At 41.3% G+C, this 20,871-nt stretch overlaps 1 protein-coding gene across 3 annotated transcripts in view; it reads right to left on the reverse strand.

The window, feature by feature from the left end:
• The window catches only part of spock1 (SPARC (osteonectin), cwcv and kazal like domains proteoglycan 1), a 314,102-nt gene that overhangs the window by 179,974 nt on the left and 113,257 nt on the right, over nucleotides 1-20,871 (reverse strand). The gene's annotated exons all lie outside the window — the stretch shown is intronic.

The following is a 20,871-nucleotide window of genomic DNA, read 5'->3' on the forward strand; positions in this document are numbered from 1 at the left end:
TGGAACAGGAAGCCAGTGAAGGGATTTGAGAATTGGTGTGATATGGTCATATTTCCGTACTCTCATCAGGATTCTAGCAGCACTATTCTGTGTGTATTGCAGCTTCTGGATGTTCTTGCTGGGGATCCCGACAAGAAGTGTGTTGCAGTAGCCTAAATTAATTATGTATTTCTTCTTTTAAAGTCTTTGAATAGAGTTTTAAACGACGCCTCGACCACATTTACAAGAGACCAGACTTTTCCCCCAGAATGTTTTCAATGCAATGATTTGAACGGGAATTTTATTTTATTCAGAGCTCGGGCTGCGACAATAAATAGAACTAGAACATTTTGATGGGCCTGCTATCTGTGCCCTGGACCTCTGGCCGGCGGTCGCCGGAAGCCGCCGTGCTTTGAAGATTCAAGTAAGTTTCAGGTTGTAACTGTACAAAAAGAGCTACAGAGCTAGCCTAAAACATTAGCATGCTTACATTAAAATGTTAACATTTAGCATGTGTGCTAACGACGCCATGCTAACAGTTAATGTCTCACACTTCAAGTAACACGGCTGTAGGGCGTATGGATGCGGAAATAGACAAGAAAGTGTAAAATTAGATGAAAAAGTTAGCATGCTTAAGTTAGCTTGCTAGCATGCTAAAAATAGCACACTTAACAGTTAAAAGATGTCGCATACCAAGTTAAATGACTCAAGTTTGACGGTAGCGAAAATAGCGCATGCTGGCATGCTAACATAAGCATGCTAAGTTATATGACTGTTAGGTGTACGGCTGTGTAATTAGAGAAAACCCCCCCGCAAAAATAGCTAAAAAGTTAGCACTTTAATGTTAGCGTGCTAGCATGGTCAAGTTAGTACGCTAACAGTTAACAAGTGTCACATACCAACTTATATGACTCTCGGGTAAACGGTTAGTTAGTTTAAAAAGCTAGCGATTTAATGTTAGCATGATAGCATGATTACACAAACAGTTAGCATGTTCCAAAGTATATGACTGTAAGGTGTATGGCTGCCGAATTAGAGAAAAAAGCGTAACATTTGCAAAAAAAGTTAGCACTTTGATGTTAGCGTGCTAGCATGCTAACATTAGCATGTGTCACATTCCAAGTGATATATCTCTAAGGTGTCTCCGCTCGGAAAGGTGTCCTGCTGGCCCCACTATGGACTGGACTCTCACTATTATGTTAGATCCACTATGGACTGGACTCTCACTATTATGTTAGATCCACTATGGACTGGACTCTCACTATTATGTTAGATCCACTATGGACTGGACTCTCACAATATTATGTTAGATCCACTATGGACTGGACTCTCACTATTATGTTAGATCCACTATGGACTGGACTCTCACTACTATGTTAGATCCACTATGGACTGAACTCTCACTATTATGTTAGATCCACTATGGACTGGACTCTCACTATTAAGTTAGATTCACTATGGACTGGACTCTAACACTATTATGTTAGATCCACTATGGACTGGACTCTCACTACTATATTAGATCCACTATGGACTGGACTCTCACTATTATGTTAGATCCACTATGGACTGGACTCTCACTACTATGTTAGATCCACTATGGACTGGACTCTCACTATTATGTTAGATCCACTATGGACTGGACTCTCACTACTATGTTAGATCCACTATGGACTGGACTCTCACTATTAAGTTAGATTCACTATGGACTGGACTCTAACACTATTATGTTAGATCCACTATGGACTGGACTCTCACTACTATATTAGATCCACTATGGACTGGACTCTCACTATTATGTTAGATCCACTATGGCCTGGACTCTCACTAGTATGTTAGATCCACTATGGACTGGACTCTCACTACTATGTTAGATCCACTATGGACTGGACTCTCACTATTATGTTAGATCCACTATGGACTGGACTCTCACTATTATGTTAGATCCACTATGGACTGGACTCTCACTACCATGTTAGATCCACTATGGACTGGACTCTCACTATTATGTTAGATCCACTATGGACTGGACTCTCACTACTATGTTAGATCCACTATGGACTGGACTCTCACTATTATGTTAGATCCACTATGGACTGTACTCTCACTACTATGTTAGATCCACTTTGGACTGGACTCTCACTATTATGTTAGATCCACTATGGACTGGACTCTCACTACTATGTTAGATCCACTATGGACTGGACTCTCACTATTAAGTTAGATTCACTATGGACTGCACTCTAACACTATTATGTTAGATCCACTATGGACTGGACTCTCACTATTATGTTAGATCCACTATGGACTGGACTCTCACTACTATGTTAGATCCACTATGGACTGGACTCTCACTATTATGTTAGATCCACTATGGACTGGACTCTCACTATTATGTTAGATCCACTATGGACTGGACTCTCACAATATTATGTTAGATCCACTATGGACTGGACTCTCACTATTATGTTAGATCCACTATGGACTGGACTCTCACTACTATGTTAGATCCACTATGGACTGAACTCTCACTATTATGTTAGATCCACTATGGACTGGACTCTCACTATTAAGTTAGATTCACTATGGACTGGACTCTAACACTATTATGTTAGATCCACTATGGACTGGACTCTCACTACTATATTAGATCCACTATGGACTGGACTCTCACTATTATGTTAGATCCACTATGGACTGGACTCTCACTACTATGTTAGATCCACTATGGACTGGACTCTCACTATTATGTTAGATCCACTATGGACTGGACTCTCACTACTATGTTAGATCCACTATGGACTGGACTCTCACTATTAAGTTAGATTCACTATGGACTGGACTCTAACACTATTATGTTAGATCCACTATGGACTGGACTCTCACTACTATATTAGATCCACTATGGACTGGACTCTCACTATTATGTTAGATCCACTATGGCCTGGACTCTCACTAGTATGTTAGATCCACTATGGACTGGACTCTCACTACTATGTTAGATCCACTATGGACTGGACTCTCACTATTATGTTAGATCCACTATGGACTGGACTCTCACTATTATGTTAGATCCACTATGGACTGGACTCTCACTACCATGTTAGATCCACTATGGACTGGACTCTCACTATTATGTTAGATCCACTATGGACTGGACTCTCACTACTATGTTAGATCCACTATGGACTGGACTCTCACTATTATGTTAGATCCACTATGGACTGTACTCTCACTACTATGTTAGATCCACTTTGGACTGGACTCTCACTATTATGTTAGATCCACTATGGACTGGACTCTCACTACTATGTTAGATCCACTATGGACTGGACTCTCACTATTAAGTTAGATTCACTATGGACTGCACTCTAACACTATTATGTTAGATCCACTATGGACTGGACTCTCACTATTATGTTAGATCCACTATGGACTGGACTCTCACTACTATGTTAGATCCACTATGGACTGGACTCTCACTATTATGTTAGATCCACTATGGACTGGACTCTCACTACTATGTTAGATCCACTATGGACTGGACTCTCACTATTATGTTAGATCCACTATGGACTGGACTCTCACTACTATGTTAGATCCACTATGGACTGGACTCTCACTATTATGTTAGATCCACTATGGACTGGACTCTCACAATATTATGCTGGATCCACTATGGACTGGACTCTAACACTATTATGTTAGATCCACTATGGACTGGACTCTCACTACTATATTAGATCCACTATGGACTGGACTCTCACTATTATGTTAGATCCACTATGGACATTGGAAATGTGTGGCGCATTATGAAAATAAAGTTTATGAATTTGAACATCAAATATGTTGTCTTTGTAGTGCATTCAATTGAATATGGGTTGAAAAGGATTTGCAAATCATTGTATTCCGTTCATATTTACATCTAACACAATTTCCCAACTCATATGGAAACGGGGTTTGTGTATATATTTGAAAAATATATAGCAGGAAAATAATACTATTTTATAACATCTATTTTTGGCCCAATTCCAGTCTATACAGCTTGAATAGCGAGCCTACAATGTTTGTGTTAAGATGGATTGCAGAGATACTTGGAGTCAACTTTCCAATTCCGAGCTTAAATGACCACAAACTCAACACATTTCGAGATGAGGTGGAAAACCAAATGAGCCGGCCTTGGGCATCCTGTCTGATGTTTCCTGACCCGGCTCACGCTCATGATGCTGATGAGTAAAATCCCATCAGGCATGAACAATATTATGATCCAAACCACTGAAGACGGCCCTCACAAAATATACTTTCCCCTCATTGCAAAATGAGACGGGTATTCACCTGAAACATTTATTAAAAAAATGCGTGTTAGCCGACTGTTAATCTTCCCCTATAAATGATACATGTTAATAGACATTGCTAAAATAGCTTCAAGGTCTCCCTTGCACATTTTTAATATGCTGAGCTATTCCACTTTATGGCTGAGGCATTCAAACCTGCCTTGCACTCGAATAAGCAACACCCGTCTGGAATGAGTAGACGGTGTTGGCACAATGGCATTTTGACATTACAAACACAATGAACTGACTTACCTCCGCTTCCTTTAAATGATTGCAGAGGAACAGAAGAGAAAAAGACAAAAAAAAAAAAAAGGTCAGTGGTAATGGCGGCGCGTGTGATGTCTACCTGATCTTTAACAACCCCCAGACACTCGTTGTGAATATTGCATTGGACAAGAGATTCATTTAATAGGAATGAGGATGAGAAGGTGGCGGAATACTAAGAGGACTCAGACATAGACACACTTGCACTCGCAGCCTTATTTGATGTGGCGTGCAATTGGAAACGCAATTATATACAAGCTCGGAGAGGGGAGAAGTGGAAGACAAAGAAGAGGGACAAGACAATATGCTTTTGTCTAGGGCTCCGGCTTTGAACACTCTGATGCAGCTCAGCTGCATACTTGCCGACCCCCACCCGATTTTCCCGGGAGACTACCGGATTTCAGTGCCTCTCACAGAAAACTCTCGGGATTAATATTCTCCGATTTTCACCCTTATAATAATAACAAGGGCGTGCCATGATGGTAAAGCATTTAGCGCCCTCTATAATCTGTATTAACAGCGTGCCAGCCCAGTCTCTTATAATATTAATTTTCTGCTTGCACACGTAAGTGACAGCAAGGCATACTTGGTCAACAGCCATACAGGTTACACTGACGGTGGCCATATAAAACAACTTTAACACTCTTACTAATAATGCGCCACACTTTGAACCAAAACCAAACAAGAATGACAAACACATTTCGGGAGAACATCTGCATCTTGCACACGTGAGTGACAGCAAGGCATACTTGGTCAACAGCCATACAGGTTACACTGACGGTGGCCATATAAAACAACTTTAACACTCTTACTAATAATGCGCCACACTTTGAACCAAAACCAAACAAGAATGACAAACACAATTCGGGAGAACATCTGCACCTTGCACACGTAAGTGACAGCAAGGCATACTTTGTCAACAGCCATACAGGTTACACTGACGGTGGCCATATAAAACAACTTTAACACTCTTACTAATAATGCGCCACACTTTGAACCAAAACCAAACAAGAATGACAAACATATTTCGGGAGAACATCTGCAACTTGCACACGTAAGTGACAGCAAGGCATACTTGGTCAACAGCCATACAGGTTACACTGACGGTGGCCATATAAAACAACTTTAACACTCTTACTAATAATGCGCCACACTTTGAACCAAAACCAAACAAGAATGACAAACACATTTCGGGAGAACATCTGCACCTTGCACACGTAAGTGACAGCAAGGCATACTTGGTCAACAGCCATACAGGTTACACTGACGGTGGCCATATAAAACAACTTTAACACTCTTACTAATAATGCGCCACACTTTGAACCAAAACCAAACAAGAATGACAAACACAATTCGGGAGGACATCTGCACCTTGCACACGTAAGTGACAGCAAGGCATACTTTGTCAACAGCCATACAGGTTACACTGACGGTGGCCATATAAAACAACTTTAACACTCTTACTAATAATGCGCCACACTTTGAACCAAAACCAAACAAGAATGACAAACATATTTCGGGAGAACATCTGCAACTTGCACACGTAAGTGACAGCAAGGCATACTTGGTCAACAGCCATACAGGTTACACTGACGGTGGCCATATAAAACAACTTTAACACTCTTACTAATAATGCGCCACACTTTGAACCAAAACCAAACAAGAATGACAAACACATTTCGGGAGAACATCTGCACCTTGCACACGTAAGTGACAGCAAGGCATACTTGGTCAACAGCCATACAGGTTACACTGACGGTGGCCATATAAAACAACGTTAACACTCTTACTAATAATGCGCCACACTTTGAACCAAAACCAAACAAGAATGACAAACACATTTCGGAAGAACATCTGCACCTTGCACACGTAAGTGACAGCAAGGCATACTTGGTCAACAGCCATACAGGTTACACTGACGGTGGCCATATAAAACAACTTTAACACTCTTACTAATAATGCGCCACACCTTGAACCAAAACCAAACAAGAATGACAAACACATTTCGGGAGAACATCTGCACCTTGCACACGTAAGTGACAGCAAGGCATACTTGGTCAACAGCCATACAGGTTACACTGACGGTGGCCATATAAAACAACTTTAACACTCTTACTAATAATGCGCCACACTTTGAACCAAAACCAAACAAGAATGACAAACACATTCCGGGAGAACATCTGCACCTTGCACACGTAAGTGACAGCAAGGCATACTTGGTCAACAGCCATACAGGTTACACTGACGGTGGCCATATAAAACAACTTTAACACTCTTACTAATAATGCGCCACACTTTGAACCAAAACCAAACAAGAATGACAAACACATTTCGGGAGAACATCTGCACCTTGCACACGTAAGTGACAGCAAGGCATACTTGGTCAACAGCCATACAGGTTACACTGACGGTGGCCATATAAAACAACTTTAACACTCTTACTAATAATGCGCCACACTTTGAACCAAAACCAAACAAGAATGATATACACATTTCGGGAGAACATCTGCACCTTGCACACGTAAGTGACAGCAAGGCATACTTGGTCAACAGCCATACAGGTTACACTGACGGTGGCCATATAAAACAACGTTAACACTCTTACTAATAATGCGCCACACTTTGAACCAAAACCAAACAAGAATGACAAACACATTTCGGGAGAACATCTGCACCTTGCACACGTAAGTGACAGCAAGGCATACTTGGTCAACAGCCATACAGGTTACACTGACGGTGGCCATATAAAACAACTTTAACACTCTTACTAATAATGCGCCACACTTTGAACCAAAACCAAACAAGAATGACAAACACGTTTCGGGAGAACATCTGCACCTTGCACACGTAAGTGACAGCAAGGCATACTTGGTCAACAGCCATACAGGTTACACTGACGGTGGCCATATAAAACAACTTTAACACTCTTACAAATAATGCGCCACACTTTGAACCAAAACCAAACAAGAATGACAAACATTTCGGGAGAACATCTGCACCTTGCACACATAAGTGACAGCAAGGCATACTTGGTCAACAGCCATACAGGTTACACTGACGGTGGCCATATAAAACAACGTTAACACTCTTACTAATAATGCGCCACACTTTGAACCAAAACCAAACAAGAATGACAAACACATTTCGGAAGAACATCTGCACCTTGCACACGTAAGTGACAGCAAGGCATACTTGGTTAACAGCCATACAGGTTACACTGACGGTGGCCATATAAAACAACTTTAACACTCTTACTAATAATGTGCCACACTTTGAACCAAAACCAAACAAGAATGACAAACACATTCGGGGAGAACATCTGCACCTTGCACACGTAAGTGACAGCAAGGCATACTTGGTCAACAGCCATACAGGTTACACTGACGGTGGCCATATAAAACAACTTAAACACTCGTACTAATAATGCGCCACACTTTGAACCAAAACCAAACAAGAATGACAAACACATTCCGGGGGAACATCTGCACCTTGCACACGTAAGTGACAGCAAGGCATACTTGGTCAACAGCCATACAGGTTACACTGACGGTGGCCATATAAAACAACTTTAACACTCTTACTAATAATGTGCCACACTTTGAACCAAAACCAAACAAGAATGACAAACATTTCGGGAGAACATCTGCACCTTGCACACGTAAGTGACAGCAAGGCATACTTGGTCAACAGCCATACAGGTTACACTGACGGTGGCCATATAAAACAACTTTAACACTCTTACTAATAATGCGCCACACTTTGAACCAAAACCAAACAAGAATGACAAACACATTTCGGGAGAACATCTGCACCTTGCACACGTAAGTGACAGCAAGGCATACTTGGTCAACAGCCATACAGGTTACACTGACGGTGGCCATATAAAACAACTTTAACACTCTTACTAATAATGCGCCACACTTTGAACCAAAACCAAACAAGAATGACAAACACATTTCGGGAGAACATCTGTACCTTGCACACGTAAGTGACAGCAAGGCATACTTGGTCAACAGCCATACAGGTTACACTGACGGTGGCCATATAAAACAACTTTAACACTCTTACTAATAATGTGCCACACTTTGAACCAAAACCAAACAAGAAGGACAAACACATTTCAGGAGAACATCTGCACCTTAACACAACATAAACACAACAGAACAAATACCCAGAATCCCATGCAGCCCTGACTCTTCCGGGCTACATTATACACCATACCAGGGGTCGGCAACCCAAAATGTTGAAAGAGCCATATTGGACCAAAAATACAAAAAATAATCTGTCTGGAGCCGCAAAAAAATTAAAAGCCATATTACATACAGATAGTGTGTCATGAGATATACATTGAATTAAGAGGACTTAAAGGAAACTAAATGACCTCAAATATAGCTACAAATGAGGCATTATGATCCAATATGTACATATAGCTAGCCTAAATAGCATGTTAGCATCGATTAGCTTGCAGTCATGCAGTGACCAAATATGTCTGATTAGCACTCCAACAAGTCAATAACATCAACAAAACTCACCTTTCATGCACAACCTTAAAAGTTTGGTGGACAAAATGAGACAGAAAAAGAAGTGGCATAAAACACGTCCTAGAAAGTTATACATTTAAACAAACTAAGGTGAGTTCAAGGACCGCCAAAATTAGTAGGACAAAACGGCGCTCGCCAAATACTCGAATCAGTGAAGCATGTTTAATATAAACAGTGTGCTTTATAACAATTAGGGAGGTTTGTGTCATGTTTGTCCTCCTACAGAAACCATATTAAAACAAAAAATAGATTGTTTCCCCCTCATCTTTTTCCATTTTTCATACATTTCTGAAAAAGCTCCAGAGAGCCAATAGGACGGCGCTAAAGAGCCGACTCCTGCACCATACCATACCATACCAACTTTATTTATAAATAAAGCCTTTTAAAGACAAGCACAGTTGAAAAACAAAGGGCTGTACACCACAAAGAAATGGAGGCACAGTACAGACTAAAAAATAACATTTAAAACAGAAATAAAAATACACATCCATCCATCCATCCATCCATCTTCTTCCGCTTATCCGAGGTCGGGTCGCGGGGGCAGCAGCTTAAGCAGGGAAGCCCAGACTTCCCTCTCCCCAGCCACTTCGTCCAGCTCCTCCCGGGGGATCCCGAGGCGTTCCCAGGCCAGCCGGGAGAGATAGTCTTCCCAGCGTGTCCTGGGTCTTCCCCGTGGCCTCCTACCGGTCGGACGTGCCTGAAACACCTTCCTAGGGAGGCGTTCGGGTGGCATCCTGACCAGATGCCCGAACCACCTCATCTGGCTCCTCTCGATGTGGAGGAGCAGCGGCTTTACTTTGAGCTCCCCCCGAATGACAGAGCTTCTCACCCTATCTCTAAGGGAGAGCCCCGCCACTCGGCGGAGGAAACTCATTTCGGCCGCTTGTACCCGTGATCTTGTCCTTTCGGTCATGACCCAAAGCTCATGACCATAGGTGAGGATGGGAACGTAGATCGACCGGTAAATCGAGAGCTTTGCCTTCCGGCTCAGCTCCTTCTTCACCACGACGGATCGATACAGCGTCCGCATTACTGAAGACGCCGCACCGATCCGCCTGTCGATCTCACGATCCACTCTTCCCCCACTCGTGAACAAGAGCACTCTCCAGTACTCCCTCGAGTGAATCCAAAAAGGGTGGGTACTCTGAGCATTTAAAAAGCAAATATAAATTACCCTAAGAACAGCTTGTTAGATAAAAACAGTTTAAAAGTTAAAAACAGTTCAAAAAGTTAAAAGCTAAAAACAGTTCAAAGTCTCATGCTGGGTTAAAAGCCAGTGAATAAAAATGGGTTTTAAGAAGGGTCTTAAAAATAGCCAAAGAAGGGGCCTGTCTCACATGGAGAGGGAGATCATTCCAGTGTTTGGGACCCGCAATAGAGAAAGCTCTGTCTAATCTGAGCTTGCGCTTTGTTTTGGGTACCTCCAGGATCAGCTGATCAGCTGACCTGAGGGACCGGGTGGGGGCATAGAGGTGGAGCAGCTCAGAGAGGTACGGTGGGGCAAGACCACGTAAGGATTTAAAAACGAGTAAGATAATTTTAAAATTAGCCAGTGGATGGAGGCTAAAACAGGAGTAATGTGCTCTCTTTTTCTTGTGTTAGTTAAAAGTCGGGCAGCTGCATTTTGGACCAGCTGCAGACGTGAGAGGGAGGATTGACTAACTCCAAAATACAAAGAGTTACAGTAATCCAGCCGAGATGTAATAAAGGCATGGATTACTGTCTCTAACTGTTGCCTAGAAAGAAGGTTTTTAACCTTGGCCAGCTGACGTAAATAAAACAAAACTGGCTTTCACCACTGTGCCAATTTAAAATCACAGTCAATACGCTTAACGTGCAAAGCCAAAGGGCCAAAGTCAACACCCCTGCTACCACCAAACCCCGCCCCCACCCCAACCCTGCTCCCTCACACATCAACCCCCCCCCTCTCTGTGCGTCGGTTGAGGTGGGCGGGGTTTGGTAGCTGGGGTGTATAAGGTAGCCCGGAAGAGTTAAGGCTGCATGGGATTCTGGGTATTTGTTCTGTTGTGTTTATGTTGTGTTACGGTGCAGATGTTCTCCCAAAATGTGTCTGTCATTCTTGTTTGGTGTGGGTTCACAAAGTGGCGCATTATTAGTAAGAGTGTTAAAGTTTTTTATACCGCCACCGTCAGTGTAACCTTTGTGGTTGTTGACCAAGTATGCCTTGCTGTCGCTTACGTGAGCAAGCAGAAGTCCCATACAACGCGTGGCTGGGCCGGCACGCTGGTTGTAGTGGGCGCTAAATGCTGCATCATCATGGCACGTTCGAGAGAACAGTTGCCCAGAAATTCGTAGTATGCTGGAAAAATCGGGAGGGTTGACAAGTATGACGCTGTCAAGTGCTATTCATATAAAACCCACGGGCCGCACCAACGTTCAATTTTCATACTAAGGTGTGGGCCGCGTGTCTGAGACCCTTGGTTTATACATAGCACAAAGCAAAAAAAAAAAACTTTGTATGCAGTGTTATTTCATTTTAAATTTCAAAAGATTTTTGTGGCTCCCATTGTTTACTTGAATTTGTGAAACTGGTCAAAATGGCTCTTTGACTGGTAAAGGTTGCCGACCCCTGGTCTAGGGGCTGGGCGATATATGGAATACAACGTATTTTTCGGAGTATAAGTCGCTCCGGAGTATAAGTCGCACCGGCCGAAAATGCATAATAAAGAAGGACTGCATCAACAAGCGACATCAGTGTGTAAAGGATATCACCACTTGCAGCCTAAAATACCACAACGGAGACCCCCGGACTGTTGAACAACTTAAGCTGTACATCAAGCAAGAATGGGAAAGAATTCCACCTGAGAAGCTTAAAAAATGTGTCTCCTCAGTTCCCAAACGTTTACTGAGTGTTGTTAAAAGGAAAGGCCATGTAACACAGTGGTGAACATGCCCTTTCCCAACTACTTTGTCACATGTTGCAGCCATGAAATTCTAAGTTAATTATTATTTGCAAAAAATAAATAAAGTTTATGAGTTTGAACATCAAATATCTTGTCTTTGTAGTGCATTCAATTGAATATGGGTTGAAAAGGATTTGCAAATCATTGTATTCCGTTTATATTTACATCTAACACAATTTCCCAACTCATATGGAAACAGGGTTTGTAAGTACTCCGTGATTGTTCGCTGCCAAACATGCTCCTCTGCTCGTAAAACCGTCATGCCCATAGGGAACCGGTACTTTTCAAACAGAGTATAGTACCGTTTTTGATTCATTAGTACCGCGATATTATACTAGTACCGGTATACCGTACAACCGTAGTTGGTCATTGCGGTGGTACTTGGAGAGCCAGGTTTTTTCTGACATGGTTCTTGGTGGAAAAAGTTTGAGAACCGCAGGCCTTTTCCAGATAAAAGGGTCCAATTGCCAAGAAGGGCATGAACACCAATATTGCCGGTTTCCATGTTTTATTTGTTTCTCCAATCTCTGTCGTGGCTGGTAGGGATTGCAGTTTCTCTTATTAATATTCAGCCTCATGAATGATATTTACTTTCCCATAACCATGACCCATATTATAATTTCAGCACGCTCATCTAAAAAACATTAACTGGTCACTGTGATACAAACTCAATGTCGTCGAAAGTCTTGAACGTTATCACAAAAGAATAAAACAAATAAAACAATGCAGTTATTATGCAGCTGTCTGATAGTGGTGGTGCTGTAATTTACCAACAGATACCCCAACAAATGGTGACAAATGTTCATTTCAACTTTCAGTTCCTCTGTGGGAACACTTTGGCAAACCATAAGTGGGACTATTTATGCGTTCCTGTGTTTTTTTAAAATTGGATTTCAAATGCAATGAGGCATCTGTTTGAAATTGGGACTCGTTTATTGAAAAATCCTACATGGGCCGTTCTATTTAGCAATGGCTCGGTTGTAATTATGGATAATTAAAGACTTGGCGGATTCCACGCACCTCCATGGCACAGTTAGTTCCATTCGATCCTCAATGGAAACCGTTTATCAACAACACCCAGAAACGCCGTCGGCTTCGCTGGGCCTGAGCTCATCTAAGATGGACTGATACAAAGTGGAAAAGTGTTCTGTGGTCTGACGAGTCCACATTTCAAAATGTTTTTGGAAACTGTGGACGTCGTGTCCTCCGGACCAAAAAGGAAAAGAACCATCCGGAGTGTTATGCATTTAACTGAATATGGGTTGAAAAGGATTTGCAAATAATTGTATTCCGTTTATATTTACATCTAACACGATTTCCCAACTCATATGGAAACAGGGTTTGTAAATACGGCAGTGCCACGTTGGCATTTCTTTTTTCCATAACTTGAGTTGATTTATTTTGGAAAAAGCTTGTTACATTGTTTAATGCATCCCAACAAAATGAGGCATAATAATGTGTTAATTCCACGACTGTATATATCGATATCGGTTGATATCGGAATCGGTAATTAAAGAGTTGGACAATATCGGAACGTTGGATATCGGCAAAAAAGCCATTATCGGACATCTCTAGTTATAAGGCTGTTCTCTGGTCACAGTGAGTGTATGTTTACCTTTAAAAAATAAGTTCTGTGTCTTGTGCACTTACTAGCTGCACTCGCCTTCTTTTGTTTTCTTCACTCCTTTGTGAGTGCGCCTTTTGTTATATTATTATACTATACTTTGTCGATATTATTTTAATTACTGTCTTCCTTTCGTCTCTGCATCAAAGCGACGTTCCCACATCCTGACACCGGTCCTCTGTAAAAGTGTATACGAGTGATATTTGGAAAGCCAGATTTGGCCCGACTATTGAGGACCCTGCAAAAGACCTTCTGCAGGTTGTTTTAGTTGTTGTTTTAAAGGGCTTCAACTTTAGTGAATTGTGTGAGCTACAGAAAAGATACTTGGGGCAAGGAGTGATGCATGCCAACAAAGACATTGGGAAGACTCTCAGGAAAGCTATTTCAAGGCATCGCAAACAAGATAAGACATTTAAAAGCCTCTGAGCTGAAAATGCGTGGAAGAAGAAAAAAGTCACTCATAGCACAGCTGGCATAAGTCTGAATAGTCAACGGTGATTGGCAGCAATGTCGTGCCATATCCTTGGCTGGTATAAGTCTGATTCAGCGTACTGGAAACACGGGTCCATTTGCAACTGACTGGGCCCAACAGGGCCATTTTGTGATGAAACGGCAGACAACTGAAAGCAAGGGCTATAAAGAATGTCAAAAAACAATTATGGAAGGGCCCACCGGGAGCCATGCTTTGAGCTTGTGTGATTTGTTTGGCTCGGTTTTTGCTAGATGCCCTTTCTGACACACCTCTCCCATTTATCCGTGCTTTGGACTGGCACAGACATTAAGAGAGTTGGGGCATAGACCCAACCACTGGCAGCGACACAATATATCACTACACTATCAATGCTTTTATGAATGCCTAAAGAAACAATGGTCTGACCATTATTATTTTTTTGTTTTCAACACAATTGCATTCCTCTAAGTTTGGAAAAGTAACATTTGTATCAAACCTGGGGAGCATCGGGAAGCAATCCGCCATTTTCTCAAACACCGAGTCAAATCAGCTCTGTTAATTTCCGTTTTTTCGACTGTTTTCCGTACCTTGGAGACATCATGCCTCGTCGGAGGGTGTAACAACACGGACAGGGACGGATTCAAGTTGCACCAGTGGCCCAAAGATGCGAAAGTGGCAAGAAATTGGACGTTTGTTCCGCACACTTTACCGACGAAAGCTATGCTACGACAGAGATGGCAAGAATGTGTGGATATCCTGCGACACTCAAAGCAGATGCATTTCCAACGATAAAGTCAAAGAAATCTGCCGCCAGACCCCCATTGAATCTGCCGGAGTGTGTGAGCAATTCAGGGACAAAGGACATCGGTAGCACGGCAAGCAATGGCGGCAGTTTGTTCCCGCAGACGAGCGAGCTAAACCCCCTGGATGTCTTGGCTCACACCGTCCCTTATGCCACCGAATATGATCAAGAGAAGAATATCGACCCTAACTTCCCTGGCCTGCTGCCATCAACTCCAAAACTGGACGGATCAGCTTTCAGGAAAAGAGCGCGGATGAGGGTATGTCTACAGAATATATTAATTGATGAAAATTGGGCTGTCTGCACTCTCAAAGTGCATGTTGTTGCCAAATGTATTTCATATGCTGTAAACCTAGTTCATAGTTGTTAGTTTCCTTTAATGCCAAACAAACACATACCAATCGTTGGTTAGAAGGCGATTGCCGAATTCGTCCTCGCTTTCTCCCGTGTCGCTGGCTGTCGTGTCGTTTTCGTCGGTTTCGCTTGCATACGGTTCAAACCGATATGGCTCAATAGCTTCAGTTTCTTCTTCAATTTCGTTTTCGCTACCTGCCTCCACACTACAACCATCCGTTTCAATACATGCGTAATCTGTTGAATCGCTTAAGCCGCTGAAATCCGAGTCTGAATCCGAGCTAATGTCGCTATAGCTTGCTGTTCTTTCCGCCATGTTTGTTTGTGTTGGCTTCACTATGTGACGTCACAGGAAAATGGACGGGTGTATATAACGATGGTTAAAATCAGCTTTTTTTAGGGATATTGCGTGATGGGTAAAATTTTGAAAAAAACTTCGAAAAATAAAATAAGCCACTGGGAACTGATTTTTAATGGAAATTGTGATAATGTTCCCCTTTAAAAATGTACAAAAAAATAACAGGCAGGAAGGGTGGATACTGTTTTCTTGTAAAACATATTTAGCTTGTTCTTTTAACAGAGCAATAACAGCAGTCCTCAATTTATGAGGAATGGGCTCCGGGTACTCCGGCTTCCTCCCACTTCCAAAAGACATGCACCTGGGGATAAGTTGATTGGCAACACTAAATTGGCCCTAGTGTGTGGATGTGAGTGTGAATGTTGTCTGTCTATCTGTGTTGGCCCTGCGATGAGGTGGCGACTTGTCCAGGGTGCACCCCGCCTTCCGCCCGATTGTAGCTGAGATAGGCTCCAGCGCCCCCCGCGACCCCAAAGGGAATATGCGGTAGAAAATGGATGGATGGATGGATGGGCTGTTAATCTTGTTTTCTAAGGTCAGAATTCCAGAGAGGCTATTCTGGAAACTCTACAAAGGAACGTCTGATTCATTTATTTTCGATAGTGATGTGTAAATTTGTCAGGTTCAAACACTGATGACTTTCTCGTAAACAGCGTTGCCTTTGGTTACCGAACAGTTCAAAAGGAGAGGTCGTAAAATACTTCAAAAAGAGTTTGTCTTTAAATTGGGCAGAATTGTGATAATGTTCCCCTTTAATCAATGATTGTAACATAGTATGTCCTGTTCTCTGTCAATATTTAATTTTTAGTCATATCCATCTAAGAAATGTCTACAGTCATTCTGGAGTATTCGTTCTATGTTGCCATCGAGGCATCCATCCATCCATCCATCCATTTTCTACTGTTTGTCCCTCTCAGGGTCAACTGGAGCCTATCCCAGCTGCATTTGGGTGAAAAGTTAAAGTTAAAGTACCAATGATTGTCACATACACACTAGGTGTGGTGAAATGTGTCCTCTGCATTTGACCCATCCCCTTGATTACCCTCTGGGAGGTGAGGGGAGCAGTGGGCCCGGGAATCATTTTTGGTGATTTAACCCCCAATTCCAACCCTTGATGCTGAGTGCCAAGCAGGGCAGTAATGGGTCCCATTTTTATAGTCTTTGGTATGACTCGGCCGGGGTTTGAACTCACAACCTACCCATCTCAGGGACACTCTAACCACTAGGTCACTGAGTAGGTGGGGTACACCCTTGGACAAGTGGCCAACTCATCGCAGGGCCAACACAGATAGACAGACAATTTAGTTTTGCCACTCAACCCATGGTAATGCCAGAAATATCAAAAATAAATCACACACCGGTAATTACCTCTGGACTTTTAAGATCAATATACAAAGCACCAGGTAGCCCGTAAGGACCAGATGAGTCGCCCACTGGCCTGTTCTAAAAATAGCTCAATTAGCAGCACTTACCAGTGAGCTGCCTCTATTTTTTTAATTTTATTTATTTACTTTGCTCGACATTTTTAATTCTAAGAGAGACAAAACTCAAATAGAATTTGAAAATCCAAGAAAATATTTTAAAGACTTGGTCTTCACTTGTTTAAATAAATGCATTTATTTTTTTACTTTGCTTCTTACAACTTTCAGAAAGACAATTTTAGAGAAAAAATACAACCTTAAAAATGATTTTAGAATTTTTAAATACATATACCTTTTAAATTAATTCTTCTTTCCTGACAATTTAAATCAATGTTCAAGTAAATTTATTTATTTTTGTTGTAAAGAATAATAAATACATTTTAATTTAATTCTTCATTTTAGCTGTTTTTTCGACAAAGAATATTTGTGAAATATTTCTTCAAACTTATTATGATTAAAATTCCAAAAAATTATTCTGGCTAATCTAGAAAATCTGTAGAATAAAATTTAAATCTTATTTCAAAGTCTTTTGAATGGCTTTTACAATTTTTGTTCTGGAAAATCTAGAAGAAATAATGATTTGTCTTTGTTAGAAATATAGCTTGGTCCAATTTGTTATATATTCTAACAATGTGCAGATTGGATTTTAATCTATTAAAAACTTGTCATCAAAATTCCAAAATTAATCTCAATCAGGAAAAATTACTAATGATGTTCCATAAATTCTTTTTTAAATTTTTTCAAAAAGACTCGAATTAGCTAGTTTTTCTCTTCCTTTTTTCGACTGAATTTTGAATTTTAAAGAGTCTAAATTGAAGATAAACTATGTTTCAAAATTTAATTTTCATTTTTTCCATGTTTTCTCCTCTTTTATAAAAATGTTAGTGGCTACATAGTTAAAATGGGATATTGTGATTTCACAAGACTGTCTTAGAAGTGATCATTTGAAAATGTTCAATTTGAAAAATGTGCACTTAGAGAAAATATAAAAATAAAGTGTTGCATATTGATATTTATCTGTTTCTATATATATTTATTGTGAGAAATCATTAAGATGACCAGTGTTTCCACAAAGATAAATATCATTAATTATTAATAATAACATAGAGTTAAAGGTAAATTGAGCAAATTGGCTATTTCTGGCAATTTATTTAAGTGTGTATCAAACTGGTAGCCCTTCGCATTAATCAGTACCCAAGAAGTATCTCCTGGTTTCAAAAAGGTTGGTGACCCCTGAATTAACTCATATTATGTTTGCATATGGTGAATGTTCATTTTCATCTAAGAGAAAGCAAACCACCAAGATTAATTAAATAGTGGTATTTCAGTTTGACATTCGCAGGTGGATTGGATCACTTCTCGTAGGAAAAGAGGCCCTAATTGGGACTTCGGAATGCAAAAGTGATAGCCCTATCCTTGAGAAGAGACTACCCGTCTAACTCAACGCCAACATTTAAGTTATGACTTAAAGCAGTTGTTTTTCAGACACTTACACACAAACATCTCCTTTTATGGTCAGGATGTGCTCTCCTGACTTAGCACACACACACACACAGACAGGAAAGAGGAATATAAATCATATGGTTTGTTTTCTCCAAGTTAGGAGTGCCTCATTTTCTTGACCCGACCTCCTCCAGGAACTGCAGTCCTGTACAATGACACTCGCTTGTAATAAAGCAACTTTTGGTTCAGCAAAAGCGTCTCCAGCCGTACTGTCGTGTCACCCTTCTGTCCGGACGAGGATGACAAGACCAGGAATACTGTTAGAATAATTGTTTGTAAGTTATCACAAAAAACTTTGTGTTGAAATGAGTTCCAGGCAAAAGGACAGGGGCTGTCTTTGAGGCCTACCAAGAGCAAGGCTCAGAAAACTCCATTGTGTAAGGGAGGGGAGCCACATGAAGGGTTTTCTGTTTTCTCTCATGTATGGTAATCAACAGAAGGATGTTGTTCTGGCCCAAGGACTTCAAAGCGGAGAGGTGACAGGTTCTGCCCAATTTCCAGACGAACTCTTTTTGAAGTATTTTACGACCTCTCCTTTTGAACTGTTCGGTAACCAAAGGCAAAGCTGTTTACGAGAAAGTCATCAGTGTTTGAACCTGACAAATTTACACATCACTATCGAAAATAAATGAATCAGACGTTCCTTTGTAGAGTTTCCAGAATAGCCTCTCTGGAAATCTGACCTTAGAAAACAAGATTAACAGCCAATTCCTCATAAATTGAGCACTGCTGTTATTTCTCTGTTAAAAGAACAAGCTAAATATGTTTTACAAGAAAACAGCATCCACCCTCCCTGCCTGTTATTTTTTTCTACATTTTTAAAGGGGAACATTATCACAATTTCAGAAGGGTTAAAACCATTAAAAATCAGTTCCCAGTGGCTTATTTTATTTTTCGAAGTTTTTTTCAAAATGTTACCCATCACGCAATATCCCTAAAAAAAAGCTTCAAAGTGCCTGATTTTAACCATCGTTATATACACCAGTCCATTTTCCTGTGACATCACATAGTGAAGCCAACACAAACACAAATGGCGGAAAGAACAGCAAGCTATAGCGACATTAGCTCGGATTCAGACTCGGATTTCAGCGGCTTAAGCGATTCAACAGATTACGGATTGTTGTAGTGTGGAGGCAGGTAGCGAAAACGAAATTGAAGAAGAAACTGAAGCTATTGAGCCATATCGGTTTGAACCGTATGCAAGCGAAACCGACGAAAACGACACGACAGCCAGCGACACGGGAGAAAGCGAGGACGAATTCGGCTATCGCCTTCTAACCAACGATTGGTATGTGTTTGTTTGGCATTAAAGGAAACTAATAACTATGAACTAGGTTTACAGCATATGAAATACATTTGGCAACAACATGCACTTTGAGAGTGCAGACAGCCCAATTTTCATCAATTAATATATTCTGTAGACATACCCTCATCCGCTCTCTTTTCCTGAAAGCTGATCTGTCCAGTTTTGGAGTTGATGTCAGCAGGCCAGGGAAGCTAGGGTCAATAGGGGGTTTAGCTCGCTCGTCTGCGGGAACAAACTGCCGCCATTGCTTGCCGTGCTACCGAGGTCCTTTGTCCCTGAATTGCTCACACACTCCGGCAGATTCAATGGGGGTCTGACGGCAGATTTCTTTGACTTTATCGTTGGAAATGCATCTGCTTTGAGTGTCGCAGGATATCCACACATCCTTGCCATCTCTGTCGTAGCATAGCTTTCGTCGGTAAAGTGTGCGGAACAAACGTCCGGTTTCTTGCCACTTTCGCATCTTTGGGCCACTGGTGCAACTTGAATCCGTCCCTGTTCGTGTTGTTACACCCTCCGACAACACACCGACGAGGCATGATGTCTCCAAGGTACGGAAAAACGGAAAATAACAGAGCTGATTTGACTCGGTGTTTGAGAAAATGGCGGATTGCTTCCCGATGTGACGTCACGTTGTGTAATTCGCCAAAATTCACCCATTTAGAGTTCGGAAATCGGTTAAAAAAATATATGGTCTTTTTTCTGCAACATCAAGGTATATATTGACGCTTACATAGGTCTGGTGATAATGTTCCCCTTTAAGACTGCCTAGTTCAAAACCTTCAAACCCAATAGTTGTTTTTGTGTGTAAAAAGTTGAACAAACCAGACCTTTATTTAATTTAATTTCTAGAAAATGGCTATTTTGCTTCCTGATGAAATAGAAAGTAAACAAAAGTATCCGTGGAAACTTAACAGCATTACCAATCATTCAAATGTATTCCCTTTCCTCCCTGCCCTTCGTCGCTACAGTCCTTAATCCCTTCTCTCCGCCATCCGTATACAGTATCT

The sequence above is a fragment of the Nerophis lumbriciformis genome, linkage group LG36 (genome assembly GCF_033978685.3).
Source record: "Nerophis lumbriciformis linkage group LG36, RoL_Nlum_v2.1, whole genome shotgun sequence".
Classification (NCBI taxonomy): Eukaryota; Metazoa; Chordata; class Actinopteri; order Syngnathiformes; family Syngnathidae; genus Nerophis; species Nerophis lumbriciformis.